At 37.5% G+C, this 16,640-nt stretch overlaps 1 long non-coding RNA gene across 1 annotated transcript in view; it reads left to right on the top strand.

Annotated features, from left to right (window-relative positions):
• Positions 1 to 12,195, top strand: part of LOC107497603 — a 91,753-nt gene extending 79,558 nt beyond the window's left edge. The window contains exon 4 of the long non-coding RNA XR_001593856.2: positions 11,897 to 12,195. This is a non-coding gene — a long non-coding RNA (uncharacterized LOC107497603). The remainder of the gene's footprint in view (positions 1 to 11,896) is intronic.
• Positions 12,196 to 16,640: the final 4,445 nt, after the last annotated feature.

Genomic DNA, 16,640 nt, shown 5'->3' with positions numbered 1-16,640 from the left:
TCAGTTACTAAAATTGGAATATCCAAAATTTCCTTTATGAGAAATCTATATTTCATTGAGAGGTAAACAATTCTCCTTTTGTTTGGGAAACAGATTTAGATTTTAATAAACTACACTTTCCCATCTGCTCCAACTATGAATTGTACATACAATTTATCATCATGACAGGATGATGCCAGGTTAGAATCACTGGGCAGGAACAGCGTCTGGAGTCCACTCTCTTCTGAAAAACTCATTGGGCCCTTTGTCACTCAGCACAGCTCATTTTGTTAATTTAGAGAGCCACAGTGTGATACAGAAAGAAGGGCAGCTACTCCAGATAGATCTCAGAAGCAGCGTGCTATTTTAGAAAGAGGTATGGCTAAACACATAAAATAATGCAAGTATACCCGTATATCAATTCTTATATATTTAAGCAATTATCCTAACCATCTATAAGGTACTCAGACAAATGAACTAATCCAGGCTTTAAAATAAAAGGTTTTGTGTAAAAAGATATTTGAAAAAAAAGAGAGAATTTGAAATACTATTTCCTTATGTTCCAAAAGAAACACAGATTGATAAAAATAAGAAGCTAGAGTTTTAGACACAGATTCTAAAATCCATGAAAAATAATGGTAGTCCACAAGTAGGCTCTTTTTTCTTCTTTTTTTTCTGTCTATTCTTTTTATTTTTAATGTTTTTTCCCCATAAAGGATTATTTGGAAAATGAAGGAAAGCAGAAAGAAAAAGGGAGGAAAAATTACCCACAGACCTACCACCCAAACAGAAGTACTAAAATGACGTATCTTTGTGCAGCCTTTTTCCTCCCAATTTTTTTATAATGGTAAAATAGACATAACATAAAATTTACCATTTTAAGTGTACAGTTCAGTAGTTTTAAATCTATTCATAATGTTGTGCAACTATCATCACTGTCCATCTCTATAGCTCTTTCCATCTTGTAAAACTGAAACTCTATACCCATTAAACGATAACTCCCCATTCCTTCCTCTCCCCAACCCCTGCCAACCACTATTCTACTGTCTGTTGCTGTGATTTTGACTACTCTAAGTACCTCATATGAGTAAAATAAGCCTGTTACCAAAAAAACATACTGAATAATTCCATAAGTAGGATTTTCTTAAAGCCAAAGACTTTGTATCTTTAAGAAAAACAGGCCAGAGTCAGTGGGGGCAGAGGTGGGAGTAGGGGGAAGGTGGGGGTTGAGGGGGGAACATCAGGTGTTTTAAGATTTTCCTGGGGACTTTGTAGTGGAGAAATCTATCCTGCTGTGGTTTACACCTGCAATCGTTACAGTTTGCTTACTAATGGTGATAAAATATGAGGCACATTAGTTACTTTTTTTTTTATATATCTACTTTGCTTAAATCTTTTAGAAGATTGTGAATACCACTGCAGAAATTAAGAAAATTTAAATGGCTCTTTTATCGATAACTATAGTGGCTCTCAGGTTTATGGAACAATTTCTCTGTCAATCTTGTAAATGTAAATGTGCTGTTGTAAGTATAATCACCTCTGGGCATTCTATACATTTTTATTTTTAAATCCAGTTTCTGAAGCTCAAAGGTGCAGGATAAAATGGTAGAATCTGGTCATTCCATCCTCCCATTGCCCCCAAAAGACTCCATCTGTACCAGCAGCCTCTCAATATGATAGGTCTAAACCCAGAGGTTGACTCAGTAAGTTGAGACCATGTGTGAACTGCTGCAGAGTGAGTCTCTCTGATTTGTAAACATGCTTTATAGACATTTCTTGCTAACAATGCTGTTTCTTGTTCTCTCTCAAATGAGAGCTAGAGCCTCAGAATAATGGGCAGTGTAGTGCAGTGATCAGCAGTTTAGGTCCTGAGGTTGGTCTGGGTTTCAATCAGAGCTCTGCCTCACTGGGCCTCAATTTTCTCATCCAACAGTACCTGCCTCCTGGGGTTTGGGGGAGAATTGACTGAGTATGGAAAAGCGATTGGAGTGTGCTAGATATGCAGCATGGGTGTTACCCTTGGGGTCTAGCATGTGTCTAGAAGAGGTTTATACAGGTGGAAACTGAGGCCCACAGTAAGGAAGTGGTTTATTGGATTCATGCTGGCCTAGTCAGGCTGGAGACCCAGGGCTCCCAGTTACTGTCTAGAGTTCTCTCTACCCTCACTATTTTTATTTTTATTTTTAAAGCTTTAAACTTTCTTTATGATTAATACAGAGAACACGAACTAATTTTCAAATTTTCTTTTTTTTAAAAATTCCAGGACACATTCAACATGAACAAGATTTTATTTATTTTAAAGAGAAAGGTTGGCAGAGAAGCCACTTTATATCTTCTATTTTTCAACTATAAGTTTATAGTTTCATTAAAGTCATTATCAAAATTTTTTATGCTCAGATCTAGAATCTGTATGAATTATTAAATGCTATGTGATGCCATAAGCACCATACCTGAGCTGTCTGAGGAGAGATGGTGTAGGAGAGAGTTCATTTGGGCCCGTAGTTCTACATAGTGACACGTCCTCATAAGGTTTTAAGAAATATTAATCATGCCATGTGATTTAAAAAGATGGGATGACAGGTATATTAAAGAAATAGCAATTTTAAAGGAAGATGTTTGTATTTCTTAGCTTTTAGCACCATACATTTTAGTTTCTTTGTCACCAAAGAAAAGAATTTTAACCAAGTAACTGTAACATATACTACTTATGATAAGTAAAATGTAACATATACTACTTATGATCAGTAAAGTGAGTTTGAGTTTAAGGAATCTAAAATAAAGGAATCACACTGAATGTGACTTTTCAATGATAGCAACCTTTTTAAGGACTGTTTTCATTTATAGGTTGTACTATATTCGCTCCAATATCTGTACGTACAAAATTTTATTTTATATTTTCCTGTCGTATAAAATGAGTAAAATATTCTCAGCTTATTCCTCATGAATGATTAATTCATATTATCACACGTTCTTTTAGATACTTTTACTATACTTTTCTATAGAATGGTTAAAATGTAGACTTAATCCATTCTTTCTGGGCAACTACAAGTTAGCATGGAAAAATATTCATGTGCATTTGCTATGGATAAGTATATCTTCCCTCTCACACCCAGCCAAGACAAAAAAAAAAAAAGAAATTATAATAAATCTACCCTTTTCTAATAACCTCCTTCTACAATTTCTCTGCTGAATTATATCATTTCTTTCCACCAAAGAGAAAAACCAGCTGAATAAGTCGAGGCAGGCTTATGAACATGAACAAGCATTTCCCACAGGGGAGCGTGTGTTAGAGTTTGTACGTAGAACCCAGACGGGTGGGAAATTGGAAATTAGATTTATGAGAAACTGATGCTGATTCTTAACTTTTCTCAATTTACAGCCCATTGTTTTCAGGGGAGTATCTGTTTCTCACAGGCACAGGAGAGAATCCAGAGTAAGACGCTCTAGGGAAGTGGGAAGTCCTAGATTGGCACGGTTTCAAAATACATGCTAAAGTGCAGGATTTGTGAGCAGATGACTAAGGTTGAATTATTTCCATTGTGGCACAGAGGGACATTGTAAAAGCTTTAAAATCTGGTGGGTAGCAACTAGGCAAATGTTTCGGGATACTGGAGCTACAAGAAAACTAACAGCTGGGTCTGAGTAAAACAGTCCCCCACCCTTTTTTGGTGGTTTCTGGGTACCAGTGGGAAGGCCCATAACAGAGTTATTGTGTTTCTCTGACCCAGGGAAGGAAATCCAACACTTTCCTGCACTCAGCCTCTGAACAAGCTTCATTTTATTCAGGGAGAAGCAAACTGAAATTTCAGCATAAGCAAGATGACTGTTTCTGATGCAGAAACATTGAGAATATCCCTAACAGAGTATAACTCTTAATCAGTGTTGTTTATCCACACTGGAAGCCACTGCAGGTCACACTGTTTGCTTGGTGCCATTTGGTCTGCTCTGACGCCTTTCTGGACAGGAAGTCCTTAAGATTAAAGATTGTATTTTTATGGGCTAATGCCTGCCTACTCCAAGTTATTAACTGAAGAGAAATATAACTAGAAGTCAATTTCTAGAAAGGATATTAACAATCATTTGTGTGTGTGTCAGGATAAAAAATAGGAGGAAATCAAGGTGGAGTAATTGAGGGAAGAAGCACAAAGTAGAAACCAGCAAAGTAATTGGAATATTGGAAATAAAATATTTCTATGTTGAAGTAGAATTTTCTTGTTCGAGATCAGTATTGCACACATAATTAAATCAATATTGATAATTTAGAATATTAGGATATTAACAGATAGTCCAAATAAAAGATTTCATCTGACTCTCTGCAGCTGCTTTTCATGCAAGATTCTTTTCCTCAAAAATAATATCTTGGCAAATGGAAACAAGTAAATATTTGAAGAAAGTAAAACTGCATGTGCGTGCAGGAGAAAGGCTATTTGCTCTTATTCAGCCTGCCTTGATGTTACGTCTCATTCTACAATATTTTAAGTGGAGAATCTTCGAAAATCTAGTTTCTTCATTCAAACTTGGTGAGTGACTCATAGTTCTATACTTCAGGTAGAGGCCACTTGGGTTTATATTCTTACACATGCTACTTGTTGAGGTAAGGTAACAAGATGCCATGTATGATTAAATCATACTTGTACAAATGCTTTAGCTCCTCAGATTACATAATTGTTAATTCACTAGAAAATTCATATTCATCTCCCATACATGTTGCTTTTATGAGAGTTTTAAATCAAATAACTTTAAATATAAGTCTTTAGAAATGACTGAAATTTTTGGAATTTTGGATATGCATGCTGGGGTGTTTATTTCAATGTGAAAATGAAACTGCATTAACATTGTACATAAAGAAAGTTTTAAAACATTTAATTCTTTTTAGTTCTCTGTTAAACATCAATGAAACCAATTCTCACTTAAATTTTTTTCAGATTGAGACATAAAAAATATTAACATAATATTTAATATGAAAAATAATCTAATTAAGCAATTTATTATCGGTAAAGCTACTGTTTATTAATATAGAACAGTAATTATGTACATTAATGTAATGTTTATTTGAAAACTACAAGGTAAAAATAGTAGAAGGTAAAAAGTTTGGCATAATAAATTTTACTAGAAGACAGGGCAATAACATCTTCATTTTGGGGGGAAGGCAAAAATTAGAAACTTGAAAAATAATATTTGGTATTTATCTAATTTAGAAAATTTGAAAAAAAAGAAAAGTGAGAAGAACAACAAATATTCATACTCTCATCATCCGTTCATTACTGCTGCTAACATTTTGGCTTGCCTAATTTCAGCTCTTTTTCTGTGCGTATGTTTATCTTGAAGTAGCTCTATACTAATCTATCGATGCTAGTATTTTTTAGAATATAGTCTATTTTATGATTTGTTTTTACCTACAAGAATACTTTCTGACTTCATTATATTTTCCCAACTCAGATCTTATTTATTTATTTATGTATTTAATCAATACCCATGTCGTTGGCCATTTTGTTTGGTTACATTTTTTGTAGTAAATGGGAAGTTGCTTTCATGCTAATCCTGCCAAAATAGCTGTGTTTGAGGGATGGTTAGGTTTTGAGGGCAGTGAATTCATAACCTTTCCTTGGAGTAAACTTCATGTTCTCCTCCCAGCATTGCTAACTGGAGTTCTTCTTTACAGATTTCTCCACTGAAAACCCTTTCACTATATTCTTCTATTTGCTAATATCAAACTGCTAAGCTTATTTTGGACTTAACTCTGTAGTGAAAACAAATACATTCTAAACAGTTGTCTTGGAAGTTTCAATTTGGATCACGTGGGCTTTTCAGACCCTGGATGTTGTTTTCACCTATTTTAGGTGCACAGCTTCAATGTGCAGATACTAAAATAGATTGTCCTTGTGCAGATTTCCTCAGACACCCTGAATGCAGCTTCCTTCCAGTTTGTAATAGCCAATTTTGCACTTATCTGACAGGGCTAAAAATGCTTGTTTTCCTGTTATTTTCCTCTTTTTTGTCTTTAGATAATATTTTATAAACAAAAAGTGGACATTTTACATTAGGGACTGAGACGTCTGATTGGTTAGGGTCTATCTTCATGTGAAGGTATGATGGACTTTATACTTGCTACATGGAAAAATGCTCTGCAGGTAGACTTTCTCTCTGGTGCTCAGGTAGACCCATTGCGAGATGAATTTCTGTCCTAATACTTTCAAGGAAAGAAAAGTTTATCACAGTTTATGCATATAACCAATGAAATGCAAAATAAGGTCTGGGGTGAGCTAAAAATCTTAGAGTTCTTTAGAGCCTCATTCATAAAAGTTCTTCCTATTGTTCTCTGCATCAACTAAGACAAACATGGAAGCAATCCTGAAGGAATCATTCTCCCTATGTATACTTCCTAATTTTACCTATTTTTTTTTTTGAGAAAGAGTAAATTTAAAAATCATTTATTACTCTTAGTTGCTTCCCCATGTTTGCTTTTCTTCAAAGTTAAGCTCATTAGCGAACTAGTTACAGAGCACAGGAAGACAGCAAAGTACCCAGCTTGGTTAGGTTCTGATGACTAGTCCATATATAAAATCTGTGACCACGGTAAAGGAGTTCTCACAGGCATCAATATGTGCTTGTGTATAGTGCCAAGAAATTGTGAATCTACACCCCAGACCTGAGATAATTGCCAGGGCCACTGTGAGGTTTATATATATGTATATAAAAAGACCCAGCAATAAAAGGCCTGTGAAATTGTGTTAGCCAGAATGTAGTAAACTAAACAAAGTAAACTAGGGTGATCGCAGAGTGAAAACAAAAACAAAAAAACAAAAACCATACTATCTAATTAAAATTTTAACACTCCTTCAGCAACTTTGATTGACACTTAAGAGTTAAACTGTCCATTTGTTTTTAAGGCCCGAGTTCTCACTGCATAAAATCTCACAATAGCCCCTGCTTGGCCGCTTATGGACAAGTGCAAGGGGCATGGAGAAACCTGAGGAGTCTATTGAAGAAGCAGCTGTTTGGGCCTTGCTTCCGGCCCCGCTGGGGCCTCTGGCTGGCTCTGCTCAAAGCCCTGTCCCTTTCCCCTACAAGCCACTTGCTATTCACAAAATAGAAGCCAGACGTGTACTGGTTTCATCGACTTCAAGAAACAGATGCTGCAATTACGTTCAGAAGCAGGAGTGAGACAGTCTTTGAGTGGTGCCTGGTTTTCAAGATGGTGCTCCATCCAAGGGTGACTTTTATTGCTGCTAATCTTTTTAGGTCTACAGCACCAGTTGATAGCCTTTACTTCAACCATTGTCAACACAGATGTCGCTGGGTTTGGAATGCAGAGGTGGACAATTCTGCTTGTATTTACACAGTTTAGACTTTTGTGCTAAGAGATTTAACTATGAATGCTAGCAAAAAAGAAAGGAGTAGCTGCATCATTTTCACCTGTCCATTGTTAAAACTAATCAGGACATTTATACAGACTGAGAGATAGGCAAATGTTAAATAATTTATATATATATATATATATATATATATATATATTCTACATATATATGTATAGTGTATTCACACATACAGAAGTATGTATACAGCATATCCATGAAAAAGAAGTTTTAGAAATTAGACTGCTTTTGCAATAAATCCCTCACTTCTTTATATAGAATTACATTTTTAAAGTGAAGTGTTCATGGTTGCATTATTCTAACAGAATATTAGAGCAGCGGTTTATCAAACTTTGATAAGCCACAGGACAGATTTGTGAGCAGCACAGATGCCCTCCGACGTGATTGAACGTGCCTGCGCATTGGTGGTGGGGCTGCAATCACACTAGGAGATGCCCAGCCACAGGGGCCCATGGCAGTTCTCAGCTGGCTTCTGCCTCACCTGAGCCTTTGACTTTCATGACCAGTCCTGCTGCCTGAACTCACCACCTTCCCAGACTTTTCGCTTTTTACTCAAAGGTCATTCTTTCCTCTCAGCTAACCCCAAGCTGCATTCCTTCCTTTGGTTGTATGATGCTCCTTTATGTATTTTCCCACCAAAATCCTTAGAACTTCTTCAGCATTTCTTATTTGTCTATCATTCTCTGAGCTACTTGAGAGCAATGAAGGCTTCAATCATTGCTGTGTGCTCACAGCCTAATGGGGTCCCTGGCAATAGCAGGTGCTCCATAAAAGGATATTGCATGAAAGATAGATAGTAATGCAGATTTAGCAAAGGATAGAACTTCTATTATAAACAAGGAAGAAAGCTTGTATCTGTAGTGTGGTGGATGAGATCTTGTATATGAGACCTTAAACTCAGAGGTGAATTGGAAGATATTTAGCAGATCTATAATAAGAATGCTATCATGATAACTAACCAGCACTATTCTAGATGTTATTTCACATGTGTGATCTTCTTTAATCCTCATGACACAACTTTCAGAAGTAAGTACTAATAGCCTTCTTATCTTACAGGAGAAGGCGTAGACAGTAGAGTCATCAAATCATTTGTCCAAGGTCACAGAGCTAGTCCAAGTGTTTCCTGGATTTTAACCCAGAGCATCTACTCCTGAGCACTGGACCATGTATCTTCTTCTTTTTTGATGTCATTTCAAGTAGATAAAAATCACACGATTAAAGAAAAAATTAAATAATATTCAATGAAACATACATCTTTAACCTAACTTGATTTTGATTTCATCACATCATTATCACCTAGATGTGCAGAAACTTTTTATTAGCCAAATCATAAGTGTACCTTTTAGCTTTCCTGTTGATGTCAGTAAGAGTTCTAGAAATGTAAGACTTAAATTAACATCTCAGGATCAAGACTGTATTTACCATCAAGGAGACCCACAGAAATTAGGGAATCTTGGTCAGAAATATCCCCAAGGGACCATCCCAGAAGTCTGGGAAGCAGCTGATGTACAGACAATCTGACAAGGGATTTGTCCGTATAGTGGCTTATGACAGGCAATGTTTCCTGGCCAGTGTGTTGGGTAACACCAAGACATTGTGCAAAACAACTCTATCCCTTTTCTACATATAGTCTAACCATTGTCACCCAGATCCATTTGATTTATGACCTTGTCTTTGTTTCTGATGACACTGGACCTCTCCCCGGACCTGGTATCTTACCATCTAAACCCAAACACCATAGCTACAGCATTAATGTGTCTTCTCAGTTTTCATAACCACATATGAAAGTTTCACAAGTGTTTGCCTTGCCCCTCAAATGATTTTACTCAAATGAAAACATCGTTCAACACAAAATGATAATATCATTCAGCACAAAATGATATATGTGTGCTGAGGATGAGGATGGGGCCCTCTATTCTCCAAGTATGTCAAAGCAAATTAGAAATAATAGAAAGCTAAATCTGCACAAAGTTATCCATTTATACACAATATCCATTTTAACTAAAGCTTCTAAACTTATGTTAGCCACTTACTGAGAATCAATTACCTGACTTGCTGAGTGTTAATTACTTCTGTGGCTCTCTGATTAACATGGTGAAGATTCAGCTTTAAAAGAGAGTATTGGAACAATAAACACAGCTCCAGCTGCTTCTTCTTTTATTATCTTTTTCTAATCAATGAAATAGTTATTACTATCTCTACTCACTACCCCCCAACACACACACACACACACACACACACACACATTCTATGACCTCTACAATGAACACCTGAACTGTTATGGACTGAATGTTTGTGTCTCCCATCCCCCATTCCCCAGAATTCACATGTTAAAATCATCGTCCCTAAAGGTGATGATATTAGCAGTTGGAAACTTTAGGAAGTGCTTAAGTTATGAAGGTGGGGCCTTTCTGAAGGAGATTGGTGCCCTTATGAAAGAAGCTCTAGAGAGGTCCCTTTTCTTCCGGCATGTGAAGTCACAAGAAGTCTGCACTCAAAAGAGAGACCTCACCTGTTGATGTTGGCTTTAACCTTGGACTTCCAGCCTCCAGAATTATGAGAAATAAATTTCTGTTGTTTAGAAGCTACCTGGTCTGTGGTATTTTGTTGTAGAACCCTGAAAGACTAAGATATGAACAATACTTAGGAAGTGATAAAATATATATATGTTAAAGCTGTGATGCAAGAATTCAGAGAAGGTCAAGATCAGTGCTACATGGAGAATTCAGATAGACTTTATGGGAAATGTAGAATTTGAATTTGTCCTTGAAGACTGAGTAGGATTTGTGTGAAGCTGTGGGCTATTTTGGAGTAAAGTAGCATGAACACAGGTGAAAATGTATTTTTTTTTGGTGGGGGGTGGTAATGAGACTAACTCAAAAAAAGAGAAAGCTTTAATATGGAGGTTTACATTGCACAAGGTTGAATTTTTAAATTTGGGGCAAATTATAAAAGATCTGAGAGTTTTTAATGTCAGATATGCATAGAAATGTTTAAATTCAGAATTAAAGAATGACTTTATGAAAGAGTCCTTTCAGTATATTTTGTCTGGGTCAATCACATAACAGACACTTTAGACAAAGAAAGTACCTCGAAAACTATTGAAATAAAGGAGCAAATAGTGGTAACGCTAGAAAAAGAAAAAAAAAGGTAATGTAGGAAATTTTGTGGAATAATAAGTGTTAAGGAAGGGATCGAACAGAAAGATGAACCTGATGGATCCTAAGATATTAAGTCTTCCAATGAGGAATGCTAATGAGAAAAAGGAAGAAGAAAGGGAAATGATGCTGAATTGGTTGGAAAGTGGTGAATTTAGTTTTTACATGTTAATCGTAATATTCCTGTATGCATGCCCTCTAGAATGGTAAATATTGGTACCAAAGTTTTAGATAGCATGCTATTTGAAGAGGACAGTACAAGTTAGTTGAAAGTATATGGAGTAGGTTCCCAAATCCTGCAAGAAAGCAGAAAAGAACCTTCCATAATTCAACAAAGCTTTATTAGGTTCCAATTATGTGCAAATCATGGTACTGGGTATTGGGGAACACAAATTCATTCCTTCTCTTAAACTGATCATGAGAGGAAATGACACCTATTGCAAGAGTCGTTAACAATGTGGTGAGCATTTTTATAGCAAGTTCTAGAAAGAGAATAGAGAAAGGAAGGCCTGAGGTTGCCTGCCTGAGTGTTGGTGAAGGAGACAGTTTGTGAGGGACAGTCTCACTGTGGAGGCAATCATGAGTTGGGTTTTAGTCGTTTTAGGACACATTTTGAGAGGATAGAATGACAAATGCAAAGACTAAAGCAAAGAAACAGCTTCTTGGTTTTACAAATAATCACCAAATTGTCTGTAGCATTTGATCAATTAATTCACAAAAATTAGTGGCTAGGACATGGAAAGGTGAAGGTAAAGACAGGGATTTGTATGCCGTACAAAGAATTTTAGATTTTAATTTGTAGGTGATGAGAAAATATGGAAAAATCTTTTAGCTCAGGAGCAATTAGATCATTTCTAAGTTCTAGAATGTTCAGTGTGATGTTGGTATGAATGATGAACTGGATGGGGTATATTGTTACTTCTAATATGGCCTTCACCTCTGAGACAGTATTCTGTAATTTTCCTCTTACTTTCTGATGTCTCCTAGCTCAAGTTTCAACTTTTCCTATTTTCCTGACATGTCTTTCCTGAGTTTTTATATTACTACATGGAACTTTTGTTTTACAGAAGCATTTCATGATCTAGGTAATTTTGTTTGTTTTGTTTTGAGCATGTGTATGGCTATATATTTTGGTCATTTTTTTTATCTGTTTATTTATTTGTTTTTCTGATGACTTCATTTGCTTATTCTTTTTTCTTGCAGTTGTACAGCTCTCTACTCCCTTCTCCTTTTCTTCCCCTTCCTTCTTCTCTTTCTTCTTCTTCTACTTCCTTTTCATCTTTGGATCAGGTGAGCTCCAGGCTAGCAGTAATTCTGCTCGTGAAAGAAGATTATATATATATGATCTGGTTATTTTAACCTTTACCTCTCTTTGTTCAACAGAGGCAGGAGCTAAAGGGTGCCCACAACGCAGAGACTCTTTCCTCCAATCTGCCTCAACTACATACTGCTTCCTGGAAACATGGCGTGCACACAGGATTCCCCACTCAGTTTCCTGCCTTGCTCCTCTGTATAGCCAAACAGCTCTGGAGCAACACCTACCACCAGCCTCTTCGCAGTGCTCTAAATCAGGGCATGGATGTGACAGATACTTAGAAAAATTAGTGTTCTCCTCACTGAGTCTGAAGTTTGTAGCTACAAACATCTATATCTTCAAGCCCCTCTATTTGACCTCCACTGTATTTGACAGCCTTTTCTCTTACATTATTGATTTTCCAGGTGTATTTTTTCTTATAATAATGGAATGTACACTTCTTTTTGTAATTCTCCTGGTTGCTTTTGGGTGACTATGACAGGCGAAGAAGGAAATATTGTCTTGTGTTTTGTCTTGCAAATTGTAAGTCAAAATAGGTCTTATATGAATTCATTAACAGGGCATAGTGTTACATACTAAGAGATAAGTAAGGATTAATTAGACATTCTTTCTCTTTTTAATAATCTCTCAATTTATTAATGTACCCAATACAAGGACAAATTCAAATTCTACATTTCCCACAAATACAAATATGAATAGAAAACTAACTGAATAATAAGCAACAAATGTTTACTGCCCAAAGAAAAAATAAATTATGGGAATTTGGACAAGGAAAAAACCACTGGGGGCTGTAGCGGTCATGCCTGGAAGTTACTCTCCATTTCCTGCTTGTGTCTCTTTGAGAAGGCTGCCAGAAGTCAGAACGAATCAAACTCTTCCCTCCCTCTCCACATTGTTCTTCCATCTAAGTAAGGCATCCACTGCAGATGGTGAAAGAGAATCCCCCTTTGAGGAAAAAGGATAAAGCATCATATTCTCATGAAGTATTTCCTAAACAATGCCTGGTCCTAAGAGTCACCTAGGAAGGTTATTACAATAAGCCAGATTCTCTGGAGAAGACCTGAGATCTGCATTTTTAGCAAGGACCTATGGTAATTTGGATAATCAGGCAATTTTGGAAATCCCTAGTGTAGTGGATAGAACATTGTGTTGGATGCTGAAAGACCTGTGTTTTATTTCTGGCTTTCCAACTAACTAGGTGTAGGATTTGGATAAGTTTCAATGTATCTGATTCTCAATTTTCTTGTCTATAAAAGAATAGAACTGAACTTGATGTCTAAAATCTCTTCCAACTTTAATATTCCATGGTTCTCTAAAATATACAGAGTTTTTATAAAACTCTATAACTCCCTTATCAAATGGAAAGAGACAGAAGGAAGGATAGGGGGTGGGACACGGGACTGAGGAAGGAAATATGAGGGTGTTTCCCTTGTACATGAAAGGATCAGAATGAAACCTTTTCTCCTGTTATATCTGAAATGAGAACTTCTAGGAGCAGAAATTCTAGCAGGGCTCAGTGAAATTTCAGTTTTAGGTGATAGAATCGGCCCAGAAGCAGAAGATGCATGCACCTAAGTTAGACATAAATTGCCTTTATTACTCTGTGATTAGCTATGCATTCACAAAATATTAATTTTCTCAAAAAGACATCCTAAAGCATCACTAAGATATTTCCCCCTTTTCTTGAGTAGGTAAAAACATTGATTTCTACTTAAGTAAAACTCCAAGTTTTCCTTCAGATGCTTTTTAGTAAAAACACCATTTTCTTACTTTAGGGATTTGATTGACAGGTCTCTACTAAAGAAGGAAAATGAATTTCAAAGACAGACCCAAGAAAAACTATCTCCCTCCTCCCCTGCTCTCTCTGGACTTTTTTTGTTGCTCCAGGTGTTACAGGAAAAACAAATTTCCCCACTGGTCTAGTCCTTAATAATAGTATTATTAAGATCCCCAAGCACATCTGATATTGCTCTTCTCAAGTCTAGGGAGCACCATTCATTTATTGATGCAGCAGCCACAAAGGGATCACATTTTGCTTTGTTTGAAGGACCTGAGTGCCCTTATTATTTTTGTTTGTAGAGACACCAGCATACACTTGAAAGCAGGGGAGGGCAGGGAGACGTGGAGAAGAAAACAGATCAGAGTCTGGCTGCCGATTGTGTTTTTTATTCACCTGAGAAACCTTTAGGTTGATTGATTTGTGATGTGGATGCTACTTCTCCCTCTTCTCCACTCAGGACTCTGATGTCTGGTCTGTGCACACTGCTGACATTCAGCAGCATACTCCGAAGGTGAATGATTATGATGTGGATACTGATTGGTTTGTTCAGCTACATTTTCTTCGGAAGTGTAGCTGACTTGCAATATCCAGTGGCCACGAGGGACTGGAACAGAATAAATAAAACTTCCTGCTTTACTGAATTTTTTCAAAAGTTCTCCTGGATCAAAAACAGACGCATCCTGAAAGCAGGGGCCAGCTGAGGTGGGAAGGGTTGACCATGGACACAGACGAGGACCATGATGCTAACTTGTTGTTGCAAATACTAAAGGTGAGAGGTGGAGAAGGCCCAGTTTCGCAGCCTCAACAGTATAATTAGAGCTGTTTAAGCAACTCAGGTCAGAACAGACTCAATAAGGCCATACTTGTGAGGAAATTACACTCCTGGAAAACTCAACTTTTAGTCAAGTGCAATAGCCTCCCCTAAATGAGCTCTGTGGAATATAAACAATCAGTGTTGCCAGGTCGATTGCACTTTACCACAAAGGGAAAGTGTCATACAACCCTGGATCTTCCTCCCTCCATCCACAAAGCAATGGATAGCAAGCTGTGAGGACAAACTCATAGGGGAGAAACCCATTCAGAGACTGACACTGGTTACAGTAAAAGAAATAGTCATGAGTTATAAAATGATGCAGAGGAAGACTGCATTATAGCACAGAGAAATTATTGGCATCACCTAGGACAAGAGGAGCTACATTTAGTATTGTCCAAATTGACTTGGTCAATTTCTTGATTCCTCTTCCAATCCACTGATGAGAATGAAGCCCCCTTCAGGATGGCTTAGTTCTGGGGAGTGAAGCCTTCGGCGTTCTTGATGTTTGGCCTCTTATTGACCTCAATATCCCAAGGCTCACTGGCTTCGCCATCCCCAGCTTCCCTCCCTGAGTGTCCATGGGAGTTTCACTTTCTGCCCAGCCCCTTTTAATTGTTTCTTTGTGATTCTTTGTTTCAATTGTTTCATGGCTTCTAGCTCTTCCCCCTGCAAGGGGCAGCCCTCACTGCAACACCTTGGGGTCTTTGCTCACCAGGAAGTTTGGACAAGCAAACTATACAAGTAGGTAGCAAAATGTGGAAGGATATATATATTGACACCACTTTTCATAAAATTTGCAAACTCAGAGCTGCAAAACCACAGAAGATTTCACAACTACCACTCTCACCACTATTGTGTGTAGGCCTTATTGGACCTCTGCAGGTTTATTGCAGGAAGCCTAAGGGAGTGAAAAAGATTCCGGGTCAGGTGGACCTGGGTTTGAATCCCAGTTCTGGCCCTTACTATCTATTCTGGCAAATCCTGTCACCAATCTGGGCTCAGTGTTCTCATCAGTTGATGGTAAGGTTTGAGTGTAGTGCGCTAATAATAACACTATTGGGGGACTCGTAGGCTCTCAAAAATTTCATTTTCCATTAATTAATTCCCCAAATATTTGTGCACCTACCATGTGCCAGGAACTGTTGTATGCACCAAGGATACAAAAATGAAGAAAAAGAGTTCCTGTCAGAAATCTTATTTCCCCAAGCACCTGCCCCTTTCTGCTTCACTGACATAAAAGCAGTCATTGTAATTCTATCCTATCTCTAAGGATTCCTTCTGCTCTTAAATTTTGGCCATACCTGCTGCAGTAAACTGGGCAGTGAAAGAAGTTCTCCCTCCACATACTTCATACATCAGCTGCTCTTGATCCAGTTGTACAGAAAGCACTTAGAGTCTTGCTTGCTCTCTCTCTCTCAGTCTGTCTGTCACTGTCTGTCTCTCTGTGTATATCTTTTTCTTTCTCTCTTTTTACATACACTCTCACACATATACTTGCACATACATTCTCACTTTCTCACTCTCAGTCTTTCACATTCTCTCTCTCTCTCTCTCTCTCTTTCTCTCTCTCTCTCGCTCTCACACACACACACACACACCACCACCACCACCACCACCAGCACCTCCTTACTGACTGGGTAAAATCTGTGCTCCCCAGTGGTATTCAAATCATTCCTCAGCCCTTCGTGAAATCCCTAAGTCAGTCCCTACAACAGCTGTTAAACAGATTTTCTACAGTCAAGCCTCAGTCTTGACTTCCTTACATTCAGCAGATGACCCTACTCTTTGGGTTTCTCATAAAATTTCTCACCAAATCCTCTAGGGTCTCAATTTAATCAGGATCCTATATAGACCCCTGTGTTTCTAAAATCTGTGATTATACACATTCCATCTGTTATAAGGTTTCAGAATTCCATTTCTGCTTGTATCTCTACCTCAGGTTTCTCAGTATCTCTATTCATTTCCTCCTCCTTGGTGCTCTGGAGAGGAACAAAGCTCCATCTTGCTTGTTCATGCGAATTCTTCTCCCTGAAGTCTCAGTTCCAGCCTCTCTGTTTTCTTTGGGCTTGTGCATTACTCATTATCTTCCCCACCCCCTTCTTGTTCCTTCGATCTCTCCCTCCTCTCTGTGTCTACATTTTTAAGCCTTTCTTGACTAAATCAAGCTATATTATAAGGCTGTCTTTATTTTTATCTTGCTACGCTGTTATAATTCTAA

This window comes from Rousettus aegyptiacus, unplaced genomic scaffold (assembly GCF_014176215.1).
Source record: "Rousettus aegyptiacus isolate mRouAeg1 unplaced genomic scaffold, mRouAeg1.p scaffold_m13_p_11, whole genome shotgun sequence".
Taxonomy (NCBI): Eukaryota; Metazoa; Chordata; class Mammalia; order Chiroptera; family Pteropodidae; genus Rousettus; species Rousettus aegyptiacus.
This window is presented reverse-complemented; position numbering and strand designations above follow the sequence as displayed.